Genomic DNA, 19900 nt, shown 5'->3' with positions numbered 1-19900 from the left:
TGCGGAGTCAAACTAAATGTAATGCCTACAATTCCAAGTGCTTGTTAGGGTACGTGGAATATGATTATTATTGAGGGTGTCCAGTTCAAATATGATTATTATTGAGGGGGGGGGGGGGGGGGGGGGGCAGTTCAAATATGATTATTATTGAGGGTGTCCAGTTCAAATGTGATTTTTTTGAGGGGGGGGGGGCAGTTCAAATATGATTATTATTGAGGGTGTCCAGTTCAAATATGATTATTATTGAGGGGGGGGGGGGGGGGCAGTTCAAATATGATTATTATTGAGGGTGTCCAGTTCAAATGTGATTTTTTTGAGGGGGGGGGGCAGTTCAAATATGATTATTATTGAGGGTGTCCAGTTCAAATATGATTATTATTGAGGGTGTCCAGTTCAAATGTGATTTTTTTGAGGGGGGGGGGGGGGGGCAGTTCAAATATGATTATTTTGGGGGGCGTTGTGGCCTGAAAAGTTTGGGAACACTTGAACGAGTGCAACTGGTGAGCTATCTTCCTTATTGCACTACGTGGGTCAATCATATCATTTCTGAACTCAGCCCAGCCACTAAAAAAATAAAAAAATAATATATAAGATGACAGTAGCGTCATACGCAACATAATGTGAATGCAATCACTGCATTCAATTTAGCAAAATATGGCAGTGGGGGGTATTATTATTCATCTTTTCCTATTTGGATCCAAAGCCACTGGCACTGCCTAGTTTGTCCAAAGTTTGCATAGATTGATTGGTCATGCCTGCCTGATGCCTGTCATCATGTGCTTGTTTCTAGAATGAGGAGTTGTATCCAGTTGTATCCTGAGGACTTCAGCTTTACTGGGCAACACCACAACAGCGTCCGCCCTTGATTATGGATTACTACATGATTGAAGACATCAAAGGTAACATAATTGAATTGTAATTTTTGCTGAATGAATTTCCATTGATTGTGCCCATGTTGTCTGCTGCTATGCTATGGGGTGCTATCTTGCTAATTTGTAATTTGGAAGTGAGTTGAAAGAAACTAGCTGTTGTTACACTCTGCAGTCTTCAATACTCAACACTACTACTTCAATACTAGTAGTCTGTCTGGGAGAGTGTGCATGTTGTTTTATACTAGTAGGCTGCCTGGGAGAGTGTGCATGTTGGTTTATACTAGTAGGCTGCCTGGGAGAGTGTGCATGTTGTTTTATACTAGTAGGCTGCCTGGGAGAGTGTGTATGTTGTTTTATACTAGTAGGCTGCCTGGGAGAGTGTGTATGTTGTTTTATACTAGTAGCTGGCTGCCTGGGGCCTATTTCACGAAACTTGGATTAGAGATTAAGCCGGGCTTTAACACATATCCTGGCTTAATATATCCTGGATCAGTGCTTAACCGGTTTCATGAAAGCTGGTTGATCTTGCCAGATTAACTTAACCAGTTAACCTGGATATGTTGAGGCTTGATTCGGTTTCATGAAAGTGATGCTACATAAGTTACCATGGGAACTTATGCTTTGGACTTAGCCTGCTCCGGACCAGGCTAACAGCCAGGTTTAACCTAATCCTGATGTCTTTACTGTTCATTAAGCAGTCAAACTGATCACAAACCAATGATGTATTCAATTATTATGGGTTTATGTTGCCTTATTTGTATCGGTCTGCATTAAAGGACTAATTTAAGCACTATATAAAATCAAATAACCAAAATATATAGGCTGCACAACATCATGACAGCTTGTGAGCTTGTAGATCAGCTGCTTTTGGTGAATGTTCCCCATGAATAGGTTTGCTGTCGTGCAAGTGCACGGTTAAGAATAATTATTATATTATATTATTATTCTTTGTAAAAGTGAAAACCACTAAATATTACCATTACTCATTGTTTTACAACATATTGTAACGTTTCACCCACTACTAGTCCTACATACTTACACCTAGAAACCCCATTCAAACCTATTTAGGTTCATCCTACGGTGGACATGTGTGCCTGAAAAGGAATCTTTGAAATGTTTCATAGTTTTAGAAATATAGTGCTTTCAAATTTGAGACATTTATAGGCAGATAGTGGCACTTCAAAAAATCACTTTCACCTAGAAACTCCATTCACACTTTGTAAAATTCAGCTTACTGTGGAAACACATGCTGGAACTTTTTACTTTGAAATGTTTTGTAGTTTCGGAGTTATGTAACTTAAACGCCCAATGCATTCTCAATGGCAATAGCACAAACTTTGGCATGCTAAATGAACCCATGAACCTATGACCCTCACCAGTCTGGCCCCTGTCTGGAAAACAACCCCCTTCCCCAAAGGTAGCTCCCTCAGAGGAGGGAGTTATGGCCAAATATCACAATGCGACAATATCATTATGCTTACAATATTAAGAATTCTGTTTTAAGTTAATAGTAGTGGTAAAATGTAAACTATATTTTTGGGGTAGTTAATCATTCAGTCTATCCACTATTGAGAGTATGTTCTCTCTTTAATTACAGCAGCAGTATTTATTTTAGAAGCTTAAGTCCTTGTATCAGTTGGTCTTGAATAGATTAGTAAAGACAATGAGATATACAGAAGGGGGCTGTAATGCAACTATTAAGGATGCAAACTGCCTTAATACCCCATGAAGAAGAAGGATCAGTAAATCTTTGATCCACAGAAGGGGTCTAGAGACAACAAGCCAGACTGTCTATTAAGCCAGGCTTGCTGATCCCGGCTCGCCAAATCCGCCAATTCTGAGCCTCGCTTGGCTTTAGTGGAACGGAATAAACCAGGCTGTAAAGATCAGGATTTAAAAAGCCTGGCTTTGGCCTATATCCTGGATTAGTTAATCCAAGATTCGTGAAATAGGCCCCAGGGGAGAGTGTGTATGTTGTTGTTTTATACTAGTAGCTGGCTGCCTGGGAGAGTGTGCATGTTGTTGTTTTATACAGTACTAGTAGGCTGCCTGGGAGAGTGTGCATGTTGTTGTTTTATACTAGTAGGCTGCCTGGGAGAGTGTGCATGTTGGTTTATGGTTGTTGAGGACTCGGAGTGCTCCCATGTCCAGCTGAGGGTTTGTGTAAACACAAACATTGTGTAAACACAAACATGGAATGCCATTGACAATGGCTTTGAATGTTTGTGTAAACACAAACATTGTGTAAACACAAACATGGAATGCCATTGACATTGGCTTTGAATGTTTGTGTAAACACAAACATTGTGTAAACACAAACATTGAAGGTGTGATTTTAGTTACATTTGGGAATGTGATGGGATGAAGTGTCTTGTAGCAGCCTGACATTGCACCTGTCAATCTCTAAGTCACTTCTAAGACTTAATATTTTTAGGAAATTGAAGGCAAAAATTAGTATTAATTAATAGAAAATTAGTATTAATTAATTAATTAATGCCAACATTGTGCACAGTGTGCCCAGGCAGATTTCCCCAGGCCAAGGTTATAATGAATTCCAGCATACGCCACTGACTGTACTATGCCACAGGCTTTTCAGAGGCATTTTTCAAACACTATTTGTGTAATTGACTGCACAGAAAGTGTTTTGCAAAAAGCAAAAAATCTGGACTCAAGAACTGAATCTTACAGTCACTGTATGCCTGTAATACAGTCAAATATCTACTTGCAACTGCTCCATCTGGAGAAATTATGTTCAGCTCAGATGCCTATGGTGGGAAATGTAGTGACAGATACATTACAGAAAACTCAGGCTTTTTAAATTATTTGCGTGCTGGAGATGAGGTGATGGCAGACCGTGGCTTCACAATAATTCAAGACTTGCTAGATGAGTGTAAAGTACGCTTGGTCTTACCACCATTTACACAAAATAAATCCCAGTTGACAAATGAGCAGCTCACACGCACACGACGCATTGCTAATGTCCGCATTCATGTGGAACGAGCAATAAGGCGTCTTAAGGTTTTCACATTGTGCCCATTAATTTGGCCCCTAAAATTGACCAAATACTAAACATTTGTGCAGCACTTGTAATCTAAGTGGAGAGCTTATTTCAAGCAAATAGACATACATTTCTATTACATTCTATTTTATTTTTATTTTATGTATTTCTGTTTGGACAGACCTGAAGAAATGCCTATGAATTAGAAACTGAGGTAAACCAGGTATTTATACGAACAAACATTGATGAAAGACTTTGTGTACTGCAGGTTTGTGTATTTCTCTTCACTTTAAGAGGTGAAGATATTTTTGGCAGAGATATGTATATTTTTGTCTGCAAAATCATCAGCCAACTTGGGCACACTTGTTGATGTCCATGTCCATCTGTGTATTCTTTATTAAATGGGACCTCGATGTGCTCAGTTGGTGTCCAGACAACCAGCTGGCAGCACTGTATAGGCCTAGGCACATCATGGCCAACTGAAAACACATTGGTATAGTATATATTGTCATTATGTATGACATAACATAATGTTGTTACTTGTAATAATAATAATGCAAATCAAATTTATTTTACCAATCTGGAGGTAGTACCCATCTTTTCATTTGTGCGCATTTCATACTGTCCATCATCCAAGGGCTTGATGTCACCATTTGGCCGGCTGAGGAAGTCTGAGAGAGATGTGGAACTCTTGAAAGGGCACTTGATTTCAAGGAGCCTTGTAGCATCAAGAGTCCCATCTGGGCTGCATGGCTCCCAACCAAGGATGATCAGGGTGAACAACCAGGCCTCTTCTCTCCACGACTTGCCCTCATGCTCTCCAGAAGTTCAATATTGCATTATGGCCTCGTTATTTTTGCCATGTTTTGTTGCTGCATTACCAGTGAATGTTGGGTACAAATGCTCATTTCGAATTTTATTTGGATCTGTGGTGTGTCTTTTGGGGACTCGTTTAGCTGTGCTGGCTGTTAGATGCAGCTTCCTAGCATCATGCCAGACCTGTGAAGCACTTTGTGTTATTGTTTCTTCCATTAGTGTCGCTGCTTGGATGGGAGTTAATTTTATGTATAGGCATCATAGAATATACTGCATTTTCTACAGGTGAGTGCAGTGCTGCTGTCACTGCGTTCAGTGTGAAAAAGTGTGTTTAATGAATCATGTACAGAAGGGTTGGGCTTGCCTGGCCCTGCCTGTTGACATCTGCTCTGTAACTGAGCTGCAGGAGACCATTTGTCTGGAGCTGAAACAGAGGGGCCATATAGTAGATGTGTTGATGTGGGCTGTGTATTCTGCATGGTTCCTTAACAGGCTGTGGTGTTGATGGGCCTGCATACAGTGTCAGGGTCTGTGGTGTTTGAAATGTATGTGATTTCATTTCTTCAGCCGCTTCCTATTCACGCCAGAGTTCAATGTCCGCTGGACATCAGTACAGGCCTGACTGGCTGACTACCTGACTGCATTTTCAACCTACAATAAGGAAATATTGAGTTATTAACTAAAGCGTTTCCAAACATGCTGGCATCATACGCTTAATGTTTGAGATCTCCACCTTCGCTAACACAGATTTGTATTGCGATGTGTCATTGACACATTTGTACACAGTGGATGCGTTTGTTAATATCCAATTGATCCAATTGTCTCACAGACAAATGAGGGATTTTCTTTCAAGCTTGTTCTTCAAGCATTCGATGTGTGCTTTTCATAGCCATCTTGTTTTGTTATCGCATCCTCCTGTTTCAACCTCTTTGCACTCTGACCTCCCCCGCTGTTTCCCACAAACACGTTCCAGCGCTAGACGGTGTGTGGGGGGCCACGGGGGGCGCCATGGGCGCCCTACGCTACATTTGGGGGGGGGGGGGATGATGGTACTCAGCCATTCTCTCCAGGCGATGCCTGCCCTCCCGATCCCTAATGGAGCAAACCCAGGCGATTGTGCCTTGCTCTCGCTCTCTCTCTCACTCTCTCTCTCTCTCTCTCTCTCTCTCTCTCTACCTCTCCCTCCGTGTGTTTTCCAACATAACCTTTACACCCGGCGGAGAGAGGGTTATGGGGAGGGAATGAAAACAAGGCTTCGGCGTTCTTGTCTTGCACTCTCCTTCTCTGCCAGCCCCTCCCTCGCCTCTGCTCTCTACCTCCATCTGTCTTTTCACATCTTTTCCATGTGGGTTTTGGTGGGTTGTTTTTCACTCTGCCCTCTCTGTCTTTCGGCGGTTTGGCCCCCCAGACCTTGGCACAACACGGCTTTCAGGATACCACAGTAAACAATACATCTCTGTGCTATCGGCGTCAGCGTTGCACCGACAACACTCCTCCTGTCAGGGAGAATTGTCTCCTATTTAAACTATCTCTCCATCCTTCCACCTTCCTGCACGCATATAGCTCTGATATGAATTTAGTTTTGCAGAATCGTGACGTCTGGCAGGGTTCTAATTCGTCCGCGTGGGAAGAGATCTTGAATCTCCATATTTCTCATATTTGCATACTTAAAGCCACTTAAAGCCTTTATACCAGTGGTTCTCAACCTGAATGTGATAATTAGTAACTCATTTTGACCAATATTTCCCAAAATAAGGACGCCAGGGGTTAATTATATTTTTATTTTTATTCTTTCTTAACATGTACTGTATGATCAACCATATATCAAACATGTATCAGACAAAATACATCTCCCAAAAGGAAATGCCTGTATTTATTTGGACATGAAGCATGCATAAAACTGAATGATTGAGGGGGGCAGGGGGATCTTACACGCACGCACACTCACTCACTCACTCACTCACTCGCGTGCACACACTCTCTCGCACACACTCACACACACTCTGCACAGAGAGAGCAAAACTGACCCGTTCTATTAGTAGCAGATTGGTTGCAGTGTGCTGTAGCCTACCTTACTGCCGGGGCCTTCAAAACTCATTAATACTTAATTAGACGCAATCCCACAGCTTTCCAAGTGCTTTGAATTTAATAAGACGAATTGGGTCGTTTTAGTTGCACTGAAGAATTGCTAATGATAATAAAGAAGTGGATTACGCCTCCACTAGAGTCCATATACTGTAATGGTCGGTTATAGGCGCATTAATCCCAAAATGATTAGCATGCCACCATATTAGACATAAGTCACACACTATACTTACTATCTGAGAAGGATCAGAATTTATTAGAGCAGGGGTCTTCAACATCGGGTCCGGGACCGCTAGGGGGTCCTCAGAGTTACAAAACGGGGTCTCCAAATCTTAGTGTGGTTGGAACTTTTTTTTTGTGTGTGTGTGTGTGTGTGTGTGTGTGTGTGTGTGTGTGTGTGTGTGTGTGTGTGTGTGTGTGTGTGTGTGTGTGTGTGTGTGTGTGTGTGTGTGTGTGTGTGTGTGTGTGTGTGTGTGTGTGTGTGTGTGTGTGGATTGAAAAACACAACCTACTCGATCTGTGTCTCATAGGATGGCTGTGGGCAGTTCAAAAACCAGTGGCATCATCGTTAGCAGAGTTAGTTTTTAATAAAATAGATTTTTGTTATCGTGAGAACGATGACTTCCATTTTCGCATTGCAACTTGTCAGGAATTGAAAGCCTGTAGTTTCCATCAGTTGGATTCCCCATCAATGATGTCACTGGTGGTCAGGTTTCTGAACTGACCACAGCCCTCCTATGACTATGAGACACCCGTGTGAAGTGAGGGGCGCTCATCTTTATATCATAACATACAGTAACATCATGCCGTTTTGCTCAATGACAGACAAAACAAACATTGTCAATGGTGTTTTAATGTTTGTCTAGACAAGACAAACATTAAATATTACTGGCAATTAGCACCGGGTGTAAAATAAAAGTGAGATAGAAATGTATTAAATAAAAGGAAAATAAATGCCATAATTTTGAATTACCATATGAAACAGTTTTAGAACTGGCATTGCTGGCGTTAATGGCATTTGCAGTCTTAATCGGTCCATTTAAGCTTAAATAAAACACGCAAGGAACCTTTACGTGGCAAGTTGTGTGCAAATGTGCAGATCTGCAATTTCAGTTATGTTTAGTGTTACCATTGTGGTTCATCATTTGGGGTAAATTGGAAGTCTGTGTGCTTGATTCCGGCGCCACATCGATTCACCCCACCTGAAGCGATCCGCAAATCCTGCAGACAGAGCTTAATAGGAACATATGGGCTGTCACACACCATTAAACAAGTGTACGCAATAACAAAGTGACACGCCACTTAAACGTGAATGCAATATGACCCGTAGACGCGACCCTCCCCCCACACACACACAAAAACACGCACACACACACACACACCCACGCGCACGTGCGTTGTGCGCACATCCTACTATACCTGTGAGGAACTACATGAAAACAAAATCCCCCCTAACCCTTAACCCACACATCTATATTATGCCAGAGCTTGACCTGTTAACCTCACGTCAAGTAAACCCACGTTTCTGACCTTGACCCCCTGGTTGTTTAAATCGGGGCTGGAAGCAGTTAGGTTTACCATTCCATAACATGTCCTAGAGAATACAATATAACTAAAGGCGCACATCTGCAAGGTAGAGTATGTAAATATAATAGGCCTATAACAAGTACAATATGGTAGAGTATGATCATACAATATAACTAATCATTATCAATAATCTATCTAACTATGTATATTTACACATTGCCTGCCATTGACATGAAACTATGATATCTCCTATATCCAATGCTTGACAGCCATTTCCAATCCCTGGTAAGACTTCAATTTCCTTGCACGGTCCTCATAAAGGTAGCGGAACATCACACATGCACGAACGCGTGCACGCAAGCAAACATACTCTCTCGTAGGCATACTGAACTTCCATCAACATGTTGGATGACAAATTGACAAATGATTTGAATGTTTTCTAGCTTTTCTTTTGCAACTTTTTCTTGTAGATCTGCCTTTTAATGGTCCACGACACTGGCGCACAAAATGAGGATACCTAACTCAACTTGTTAATTGTAAATCTATACGGTATCCCAAACCCATATTTGTTTCACCAAACAAATATGGGTTTGTGAAGTGCAGGAAACTTATGTCTATGTCTTACATTCTACTATAGTTGTATTTTTGTATAAAAAATACAAGCATGCATGCACGCACGCACAGCCTGAGGCCACAAATTCCTTCACTCCCTCCATGATTTTCCCCTGGTGTATGCAGGGTTAAATCATGTGTGATCCCACATGTGATCACACACACACACACACACACACACACACACACACACACACACACACACTCACTAACTGCCCGGGGCCGAACACATGGCTGAAGCTCCCCCCATCACCGCTGTCTCACCTTAAGCCCCATCACTCCTGCCTCCAGAAATTTGTTTTCTTTTCAAATCTAATGTAAAAAAGGTGGATTGTTTCATGCGTCCCAGAGGTAATCAACGTGTCTTAGTATTCAGTACTATTCAAGTGAATAGTACTCCCCCTTCGACCGCAAAGACTGGATGGAAAAATAATAATAACGATAAATAATGAACAGCAGATGTGTGTGCGTGCGCAAGTTTATAAAATACTTTGGCACTGCATATTTTGTACTGTATATTTAGATGCCAATTGAAGTCAAATTTAAGTGTACTCCTTTTATAGACTGAAGCACATACTGTACACCTCGCCGACAAAAAATATAACATAAGCATATTTAACGTCAACCTTCACTGGGGGAGGTGTGTTGCGGTGCGACTGTGTCCCCTGTGACATTCCCCCCGCGTACGTATACGAGGTGCTCCCCACTCCGCCCTGCCCCGCCGAGAGTCACCCCTCCCAGGCAAAGCGTTGATAGTGTCAGCCGCAATCTGTGTCCCGCTGGGGGCCGCTGCACACATCAGTGTCACTTTGGATCCCCTTGCCGCCACTGCCGAGGGGGGTTTGGTGATGAGTCGGAGAAGACATGGCATGTGTCACCGCATGCCAGTCGCGATGCTGTGCCACGCCAGCCCGGCGTCCGGTGAGCAAGAAAATAAAACATAAATATGTAACCACTTAAAAATACTGTATTGTCGCTCTCGAGCAGCATACTTTTTAATTTATTTTATTTAATACCCCACTTCAGGCTATTTTCACTATTTCCCCCAAAAAGGAAATTGTTCCTTTTCCTCAAAGTTTTAGACAGGCTACACAAATCTATTTTAAAATAGGACTTAATGATTATTAATTATTGTCCAATAATATGAAACGGATCATTCTGCATAATGAGAAGCTTACTTTAAGATGCTCAGAAGGATAGCTGTCTATCTAACTACTTAGCCTACTTTCCTCCGCGGTGGAAAGCCTGCTGAAGCGAGGTTTGTCTGACATCATGTATTCATTTAACGGATGTATTTCTAAACTGGCCTGAAAAAGCATCTGTCAGAAGTGGAGATAGAATCAGTCAAGTCACAGTTTGACTTTTGCTCAATACGTGTAAATATGGCCATTTGTATTTGTTGACGGCAATTCATGTGATAACCCCAGGACCGCTTTTAATGTTACTGCACATCTGTAATGTTTTGGTGACTATAGTATTATATCAAACATTTTCTACGTATAGTATATTTTCGTGTTCATACATGACATTTGTTTGTAACAAAGTATTTTTACACTGGTATTGCTATACTTTACTTTAGTCCAAAATCACAGAGCATTTGTGTTGAACACCACAGGCCGATAGAGAAAGATGCTCTGCCAAGCGGAGGAACGGCACGACTCTCTTCCGCTGGGTTTCGTTGTCTCTTCGACGCACAGCACAATTAAAAGATTCATGTCGCCTGAGCACAGAGCCAGTGCCGTGACATTATACCGGCACAGCAAATGACGATCAAAAATGTATGATGATCCTCATGAATTGTAAATGGCACTAATAGTATCTCGAGTCACAGTCAAAATGGTGAAGTCAAGCAATGAGCTGTATAGGCAAAGCAAGACAAAGTGGTTTCGTGTCGTTCTGTACAGGGCAGCTGGCATGGAAGAGGCAGGGGTTGAAGGGGTGGGCGGCTGTGTGTGTTATGTGTCTTTGCGTTATTTTGCAGCAACACAACACTTCTCACTGCTTTGGAAGGTACATGGACGTGCCACGGGCAGGGATACACGATGCCTGCAAACAGACACAGAAGATAATAGCTAATAGAGAGAGAGAGATCTTGTGCATTTCCCTTACCCCTTATCCCTAAACGCAATGCCATGTTGCTCAGCCTCCTTCAGACATACAGCTCCATATATAATAATACAATAGAACAGGAAAAGAGAGATAACAAAATAGATCTGTGTGTACACATACGGTACAAGCAAAAGCTCATACACAGTAGCATTTATCAGCAGCTGCCACTGTACAGTAACAGTTGAGGTAGAGAAACAGTGCAAGGTTTTATGGCGTCCTTCAACTGTCCTCGTCACTGCATTCGTCACCCTCTTCTAGCAACCGTCCTCACTTCACTTCCCATCATCCTCACGGTGAAGTATTCATGAACAGAACACTCTCTCTCTCTCTCTCTCCTGCTTCCTCCTCTGTCTCGTCAAGCTGTAAGAGTGTCACCACACACACACACACACACACACACACACACACACACACACACACACACACACACACACACACACACACACACACACACACACACACACACTGACACACACCAATAAAAGAAAAGAAGGGAAAAAAGCTTTACTTTCAAGGCTTTTGTCTGAGTTAAAATTTCAATAGGCTAGTTTCCACTTGTGAGCTATAGGCCGCCCACTCCCCCACCCCCCTCCCCAACGGCACTCTTTAATGTGCACTCAGTATGCAGGGGCCGGGGGTCCGCATTAAAATGCTAAGTGCGTGGGGGGGGGGGGGGGGGGGGGGGTAAAAAGAAAAAAAAAGGTTTCTGCACCGTAAACATGCGACTGTGATTTGCTCCGAAAAGACCAGAGCAAGACGGGGACAGAGCATCTTTTTACCTCTCTCTCTCCCCCCAGCCCCCCACCCTCCCCCACCACACTCTGTCTGTGTGATGTTGTCTCAATCCCAGAGATCTCGGGTCCCGGAGATCGGTGCCTGGAAGCGGAACTGAAGTGAACACGACATGGGGATGAGCTCTGCTTCTGAATTATGCAACTGGGAACAGAGGGGCATTGTTACACTCTCCCATCCGCAGTTAATCTCTCCATCCATACTGTATCTCTCTCTCCCCCACCTCCTCTCCTCTCTGTCATGTTTTCTGTAAGAGTCTTTACCTTTCTTTTATTCGCGGTGGCTGTCTTGTCGAATGCGTCTTGTCCCGTGTGAGCCACAGAGAGGAAGGAAGAAAGGCACCATGCAGGCCTCCTGCTTGTGACACTAACGGGACAGGAGAGCAGCCATTTAGGAACACAAAGCGTTTGCTTTCTGTGATTTATTGAAAACATGGTTGGTTTGAGCGACGACTCACGAGCGTACCCTCGCTGAGGCTGCCAACGTACTCGGTGATGGAAGAACTATTTATGCTTATTATTTTACTTATTAAACAAGTAGTTCACCCCCAGAAAATACTATAATTTATTATCTACCAATTACACACCTCAGATGACTCCTTGAATTCATGGAGCTTTTTGTTTTGTTTTGTTTTGTGACATCTGTGACATTGTGTGATGACCAGCGGAGTCACTCGTAAGAGACTCAATTGAGTCTCCTAGACCAGGGGTTCTCAATCCGTGGGTCGCGACCCCTAGCCAAATTATTTTGGGGGGTCCCCAAACTATTTTCCAACTGAATGGCTGAAAAATGGAAATGAAGAGTTTACATAGTACACATAGAGCATGCATTCATAACTTTCCTTAATGATTATATCTGGTTTCAGTATTAATTTATGATATAATTTCTCTAATATTAAGGTCAGTTTGTATTGCGGGTGGGGGGGGGAGGGGGCATTTCCGTGTCCTAGACCAGTGGTTCTCAAAGTGAAAGGGTCCTTGAGGGAGTTCCGGGAGATCCCCTATATGAAACAAATGGACCCTTACGGGTCTCTAACTCTAAACCAAATGGACCCCGGGTCCATTTGGTTCCATTTGTACACTCTCAGAATTAAATGAACATTGATTTTACTTTTCCCAGAGATAGGAATGTAATTAAATGGGGGTCCGTAGCCTGCATGTCAAACTGGGGCAAGTCCTTGGTTGATAATGATTGAGAATCACTGCTAGAGCCGTAAAATAAATCTCTTATGGGGGTCCCTGCATGGCAAATCTTTTGAAATGGGAGTCCGCGGGCTAATAAGTGTCAATTGGGGGGGTCCTTGACTGTCCTAGACCTAGACATTAGCAACTATCCCCCAGTCGTCAAAGTATTGCCTCAGGAATGTGACAAAAACAAAAACAATTCAAGGCTTCAGGAGGTGTGTAATTGAGCTTTTAAGCTTTTGGGTGAACCATCTTTAAGTAAAAGTATCATTCCCGTATTGATGATTTACTTTACTTTACTTACTTTACTTAAAAGTACAAAAGCAATGAATGCATGCATCAAACATAATACTAAAATACCAAAAGTGAAAGTACTCATCCCATATTCCCAAAAGTATAACATAACATGTTACCATATAACCCTCCCCCCCAAAAAAAGAGCTTGTAGATCAGTTATTTTCAAATTGCCATAAGCCTATATGGCTGGAGTGTTGTTTGAATGTGTGTTTTGTAATAATACGACAAAGTAACTAGTAACTATAGGATTTCAAGTAGTCGTAGTGGAATAAAAGTATAATGCCTCTTGAGAGGTAATGGAGTAGTAGTAAAAGTGTACAAAAATGGACAATACAAAATAGTATTTCAGTAAATGTACTTAGTTACTTCCCAGCCCTGCCGCTCACCGAGGCTACCTCTCTGTCCTCTCTCAAGCCTCACCGAGGCTACCTCTCTGTCCTCTCTCAAGCCTCACCGAGGCTACCTCTCTGTCCTCTCTCAAGCCTCACCGAGGCTACCTCTCTGTCCTCTCTCAAGCCTGACTCGCACTTGCAATTGACGCAAGCTTGTAGATCAGCTCGTAATGTTGCCCAACATGGTGAGCAACCAATTGAGCATTCTCCTCCCCTGTTGCATCTCCAGTTCCCACTTTGAGTTCATGCACGAATAACATGCCTCGATGGACACATCTAAAGGTATCTTCACCTTTTCACAGTGAAAAGGGACCGCAATTATAAAACCACGAGGGACCCTAGGAAAAATAGAGCGAGATGGCGGGAAAAAATGTCTGTAAATGAAGACATGGACAAATATATAAATAAAAAATGGGGAGGCACATTGTTGGATCGCACTGCCGACAGAGCGTTTGAAACGAAACGCTCCCCCCCCACCACCCCAAAAAAGCCACAATATCATAGATTCACCTTCATCCTGTAGTTTACCTCCCGGCACGAGCACGAGCACGTGCACGCCTGCACGGTGTGAAGATCGATATCATCTCCCCTTACCTTTCCGGGTGAGGTGCGTGCCTCCAAGAAATCAATTAGTCATTAGTGTGTCTTATGAAGCCGCCACAGCGTGTACGCACGGCAGCCATGCGCGGCCTGCATGCGGCGCACATCAGCGAGCGCCGCGTGGCGCACGCGCCATGAAACATGCAGTTAGAGAGCGAGAGAGAGCCCTGAGAGGTCTCTGTTCGATCTGAGGATGTGTTCTGATGTGAGAGAGTCTTAGGGTGCGGTTATGTGTGAAGGAAAACACACACACACACACACGTACACACGCACACATGCACACACGCAAACACACGCAAACACACGCACACGCGCACACACACTCCACCTGGCTGAACACATGTTGCTGAATGAACCCCATGTAGCTTCCTGATTCTGGGTGTACAGTATGATGGCTGTAAGAAACAAATAAATAGGCAAACATTGTGTGAAATGCCCATTCTTACGCCACGCTGTGAGCTTGTAATGTAGGTCGGCAATAAAACAATATACGTTTCTGTGTAATAGCTGCAACAACAAGGCAATTCAACGTGCTGGACACTAAACCTCGAGCCAAGGAAACACACCTATCTCCTTATTGATGTTTTTTCGTAGTACTGTAATGTACTCATGCAGTCATTCTAATGCAGTCAGTCTAATGTAGTCATTAAATGTTCCGATGAATTGAATATGAAGGACCCAAATGGAAACGAGCCATGGGACGATCCTGTGCTTTTTGTCCGCAAACTGTTAATAAAGTAATCAATCAATCAATCACAGTTACAAAATACAATGTAAACATGAATTTAATTTACTGTTGAATACAGTAAAAACAAATTAACTGAGTAACAATGAAACATAAATACAGTGCAAAAGACTAATTAATACAACTCAATCAAAGGCAGCCACAAACGGATGAGCAGTTGTTAAGCTTAAATCACAAAATAAATAAGAGTGACCTGCATTGTATTAAGTTTAAGTGTGTCCCAGATGTAGTTTTGCAAGCAGTCACAGAAAACCCTTTTCCCAGCTGACCTGAGAGGTCTGCACCGGTTCATGATATTCTACAAGAATGTATTTTGACTACAATCCATTCCATGCTTTATGGAGCAACAGTAGTGCTACTTTATAGTTTATACCACGGGTTCCCAAACACTGCATGGGTAGGGACCCATTTGTGGGTCACGGACACATGGGTCCTTTTATTTTTATTTCCAGTTTTTTATTTTATTATTATTTCAAAACATTATCAAAAAACATTCCCAAAAAAGCAAATATTTTCATGAATTGAAAACAAAATTCAATGTTTTTTTTTATACTTTCATGAAGAAATAAAAGAAAAATCTAAGAAATTACATAAATTAGTTACAGTAGTAGTGAAAATAGCCACTCTACAAGTTCACAACGTAGTGCAAAGCGACACGCTTGTAGATCTGATCATTTCAGTATTGGTCCTTGCATGTCAAATGTTTGGGAACCACTGATGTATGCTGCAGTACAGTTAAGTCATTGTTTTGCTATGAAGGATAACACAATGTAATTACAGATCATGCTACATAGGCTACGTTAGCCTATGTACAGTATATCTATAGCCTCAAACAAAGCACTGTCAGATCGTCCTTATATCAGAAGAAACTGTTAAATATTGCATCGCTTCCTCTCTTCTCTCTCCTCCTTTTGGGAAATTGTGTGTGACGTCTCGTGTGTACACATCGTGCCCGGTCACGCAAAATAAAGTCATGAATATTTAAGAGGCATGCAAATGAGAGTGCAACGACGAACAGGGCTTTTAGCTGGAAATTTAATTACAAGTGCAAGTCCCTCGCAAATGAGTTTACTTTTCATCTCTCTCTCTCTCTCTCTCTCTCTCTCTCTCTCTCTCCCACTTTGCATGTCCCCCCTGCAAGCCATTATGCAGGCCCATGTCATGAATTCAGAATCTCTAGTGTGACAGCGCAAAGGGGAAGATTAAAAAAGAAAGAAGAGAGAGAGACCTCCTGCCATTTCCTTATGAACGTCTCATATTTTATACAACAAAGAGGCTGTTTGTTTGTCGAGCGACCGAGAGATTTAGACAGAGCTAGAGAGAGAGAGAGAGAGAGAGAGAGAGAGACACTATTCAGGCCACCTTATTCTGTCTGATTCCCCGTTTTTGATAAAACTTCCAATAATTTAAGTATTCTCTCTCTTTCTCTCTCTCTCTTTCTCTCTCTCTCTTTCTCTCTCTCTCTCTCTCCTCTCTTTCTCTCTCTCTATCTACGAGTGCAAAACCAGTCTCACCTTGGCCCAGACACGGAGAGAACATGCAGCAAGTCCGCCCACTCTCTCTCTCTCTCTCTCTCTCTCTCTCTCTCTCTCTCTCTCTCTTTGTCCTTTCTTTCCGTTCATTGACTTCTCGTTCCCGGGGTGCTCTTGTCATGCACCCCCCCTCCTCCCCTCCGCACCCCCCCTGTGGCCTACTTTCTCCGTAACGGCCTCCTCTCGTAAGATGTGACTTGTTCGTTCATTTACTTTCGTCCTGACCAACGCCAACTTGACCCGCCGGTCAAGGACTCACCGTCGTCCAAACTCCCTTTTTAGCAACCTTCCCCTCATTCTTACTCCACTTAATTGTTTTTTTCCCCTCCCTCTCTCTCTCTCTCTGCTTCTTTTACCAACTTTATTTTGCCGCGCTATAGCCCTTTCTCTGTGAAGTCGGCTGATGCAACGGCCCCCGACCCGCTCACCACACACGCATGCACGCACGCACGCACGCACGCACGCACGAACGTACGCACGCACGCACTTTTGTGTCACCGGGATATGCGTATCGAGTGAAACAGAATATGTTCTTTGGAAACAAGCACACACACAAAAAAAACTGCACAGACTTTTTCGGCGGTATTCAATTCCCGATAAAACGATGGAACGCGGATTGGAGGATGGCGGGGCCACCGTCAAAAAAGGACAAAAAAGAAAAATCAAATAAAGAGTGAACGCGATCCTCCCATTTCAAGGACCCACCGGTCAATTCTCACCTCCGGCCGGGGTAATTGACCGTGAGAGCCTTTATACGGAGGGTTGAAAATGACGCTCTAATTCAATCTCTCTCTCTCTTGCTCTCTCTCTCTCTGTTAAAATGTTTTGGGGTCTATTACGAGGGCTCTCATTCTCAGCCCCCGTTCGTTCCTCTTTGCAGAAAACACTTGATCTTCTTGAAGATGTGCCGTTACTGCCGTATTCGCCGTTCGCTCAACCAACTGAAAACACTGCGGGGAGGGGGGAGGGGGGAGGGGTGTCTAAACTCGTTCAGAGAATAGGGATGGGATGGGACCCTCCTCGTAAATAATGTCTTAATCTCATTCTCTCACTCTCTCTGAAAGGGCATGCTGATGGCTCTACTGACTCTGGCGCTATATGAAAACCCCCACTGGCCATCGATACTAACGCAGACACCCTGCCGAGAGAGAGAGAGAGAGAGAGAGAGAGAGAGAGAGAGATATGGGGGGGGGTTCAATCAATATGGAAGAGTATGAAGTAGTTTCTCCTGGTTTTATGTGGAAGGGGAGCTTTGTGAACGGTTTCCATTTTCGTGTGTGTGTGTGTGTGTGTGTGTGTGTGTGTGTGGGTGGACTGATGGGAAGGGAAGTGGACATGACGAAGAGGGGTGAACTTTACTGCACGGATACGGGGTCAAAGGTCGGAGGAACGGAGCGCGAGAGGAGAGGATAGATTTAGTGCATGGGAGAGAGAGAGAGAGAGAGAGAGAGAGAGAGAGAGAGGGGTAATACCATGTGTCAGGAAGGTTAGAGTTGAGTGTAAAATATGTACGTACCACGGTAGAGAGGGTTGCATTTCTCTTCCGACACACACACACACACACACACACACACACACACACACACACACACACACACACACACACACGCAAGCACATGTGCATGTCAATTCAATTCATCATTTAGCATTGAGATGAATAAGGCATGTATTTTATTTTATTTCATTATTTATGCGGCAATGATCCATGGTGTGAAAAACAAACGAGCCGTGCAGCAATAACTAAACAGTAGCATGCTTAAGTAACAATTAAATGTTAACAGATTCAGGGCATTCTTAAAAGAAGAGAGAAAAAAACCCACCTCCACTAAATATAAACATGGACTGCTTATTTAAATTATACAAAACACACACACACACACACACACACACACACACACACACACACACACACACACACACACACTCGCACACACATGCATACAGTACATACATACTGTATGTGTCTTCTCAATGCAGCAAGACTCCTGTATACCATTGCGGTCTGATTCAACCCTGCTGTGTGTGTGTGTGTGTGTGTGTGTGTGTGTGTGTGTGTGTGTGCGTGTGCGTGTGCGTGTGCAAGCTCCGTTATGGACATCACCTTTTAGAAAACCTCTTTAAAAGCATAAAATCAAACAGCGTCGGCTTGTCCTTGACATCTTAACAGGTGAACTTGAACATTACATCGGTCTTACTGTATGAAACTCTATATTGTCTTTCAACAAACTCTCTCTCTCTCTCTCTCTCTCTCTCTCTCTCTCTTGCTCGCTCCTCTTGCCTTGTTTCCGTCCCACTTTAACATCGCCTGCTCTTATTCACTTCCCTCTGATTAAGTCGGCCGTATCGCCAGTGCGAGCCTCTTCTTTCTGACCTAAAAATAAAAAACGTAAACATGTTCGGGAGCCGGCGATGTCAACAACTACAGATACTGCTTAGTGACAATTAACTCTTTAAAGGTAAAGCCTCAACACTACAAATGTGCGCGTGCGTGTTTGTGCGTGTGTGGTTGCGTGCGTGTGTGTACGTACACGTGCTCGAGCCTGTGATATTTTGTAGAGTTTACCTGAAGCCTTTCCATTGTTTTTTCGGGTTATCTGTAACTGCATGTACATTTTCCTTTGGAAATGTGGCTTGACAGCTCCCCTTGGGACTGTCGGGGGTTAAGTGTCTTGCTCAGGGACACTTTGGCACACAGACTGCTTGGTGGGGGGGAACCGGCAACCTTCTGGTTATGGGATGACCTCTCTAGCCACTCAGCTACGGCTGCCCTCGGCCACTCTGCTATCCCAGTGACCTTTACATGTTCCAGTGACCTTGTGAATTCAGGTGGTGTTCACCCTACCGTTGCAAATAGATTGCCTGTGCTTCTGGTGTCCATACGGCTTTAAGCAGACACACTTCTTGCTTTAAAACACGTGTCAAAAAGCATCATAATTCTGGTTGTAATCGTTCCTAAAGCGCGTTTGTGCAGTAACAGCGGCTATGTGTCTCCAGCTCTTAATAAAATAAATAACTTGTCTGCAATTCAAGGCACTATCCTACTATAGGTATTTTATTTATTATTATATCCTTTATTTCATCAGGAGTGAAATCCCATTGAGATTGAAAAAAGAAGAAGATAAAAATATAATTTATTAATGTCTTGGGACACAACAGACAGCAGTGCAAATTAAATCAAGCACACCGGTGAAACTATAGGTAAAATGAAATGAAAATTACAGAATTACAACATAGCAGACAAAACTACATTTCAATAACATGAAACTATAATAACTAATTTACAGTTCATGGACTGCAGAGAGCCTCCAGCTCTTTCAGTCTAGATTCAAACCCGTTCAA

General features: G+C 43.1%; 1 long non-coding RNA gene across 1 annotated transcript in view; it reads left to right on the top strand.

Annotated features, from left to right (window-relative positions):
* LOC308322817 overlaps window positions 1–19900 on the top strand; it is a 217562-nt gene that overhangs the window by 184833 nt on the left and 12829 nt on the right. The window contains exon 4 of the long non-coding RNA XR_013964755.1: window positions 791–899. This is a non-coding gene — a long non-coding RNA (uncharacterized lncRNA). The remainder of the gene's footprint in view (window positions 1–790; window positions 900–19900) is intronic.

The sequence above is a fragment of the Protomyctophum bolini genome (assembly GCF_963924005.1).
Source record: "Protomyctophum bolini genome assembly, chromosome: 10".
In the NCBI taxonomy this organism is placed as follows: domain Eukaryota; kingdom Metazoa; phylum Chordata; class Actinopteri; order Myctophiformes; family Myctophidae; genus Protomyctophum; species Protomyctophum bolini.
The sequence above is the reverse complement of the archived record's forward strand: the minus strand, read 5'-3'. Positions and strand labels throughout refer to the sequence as shown.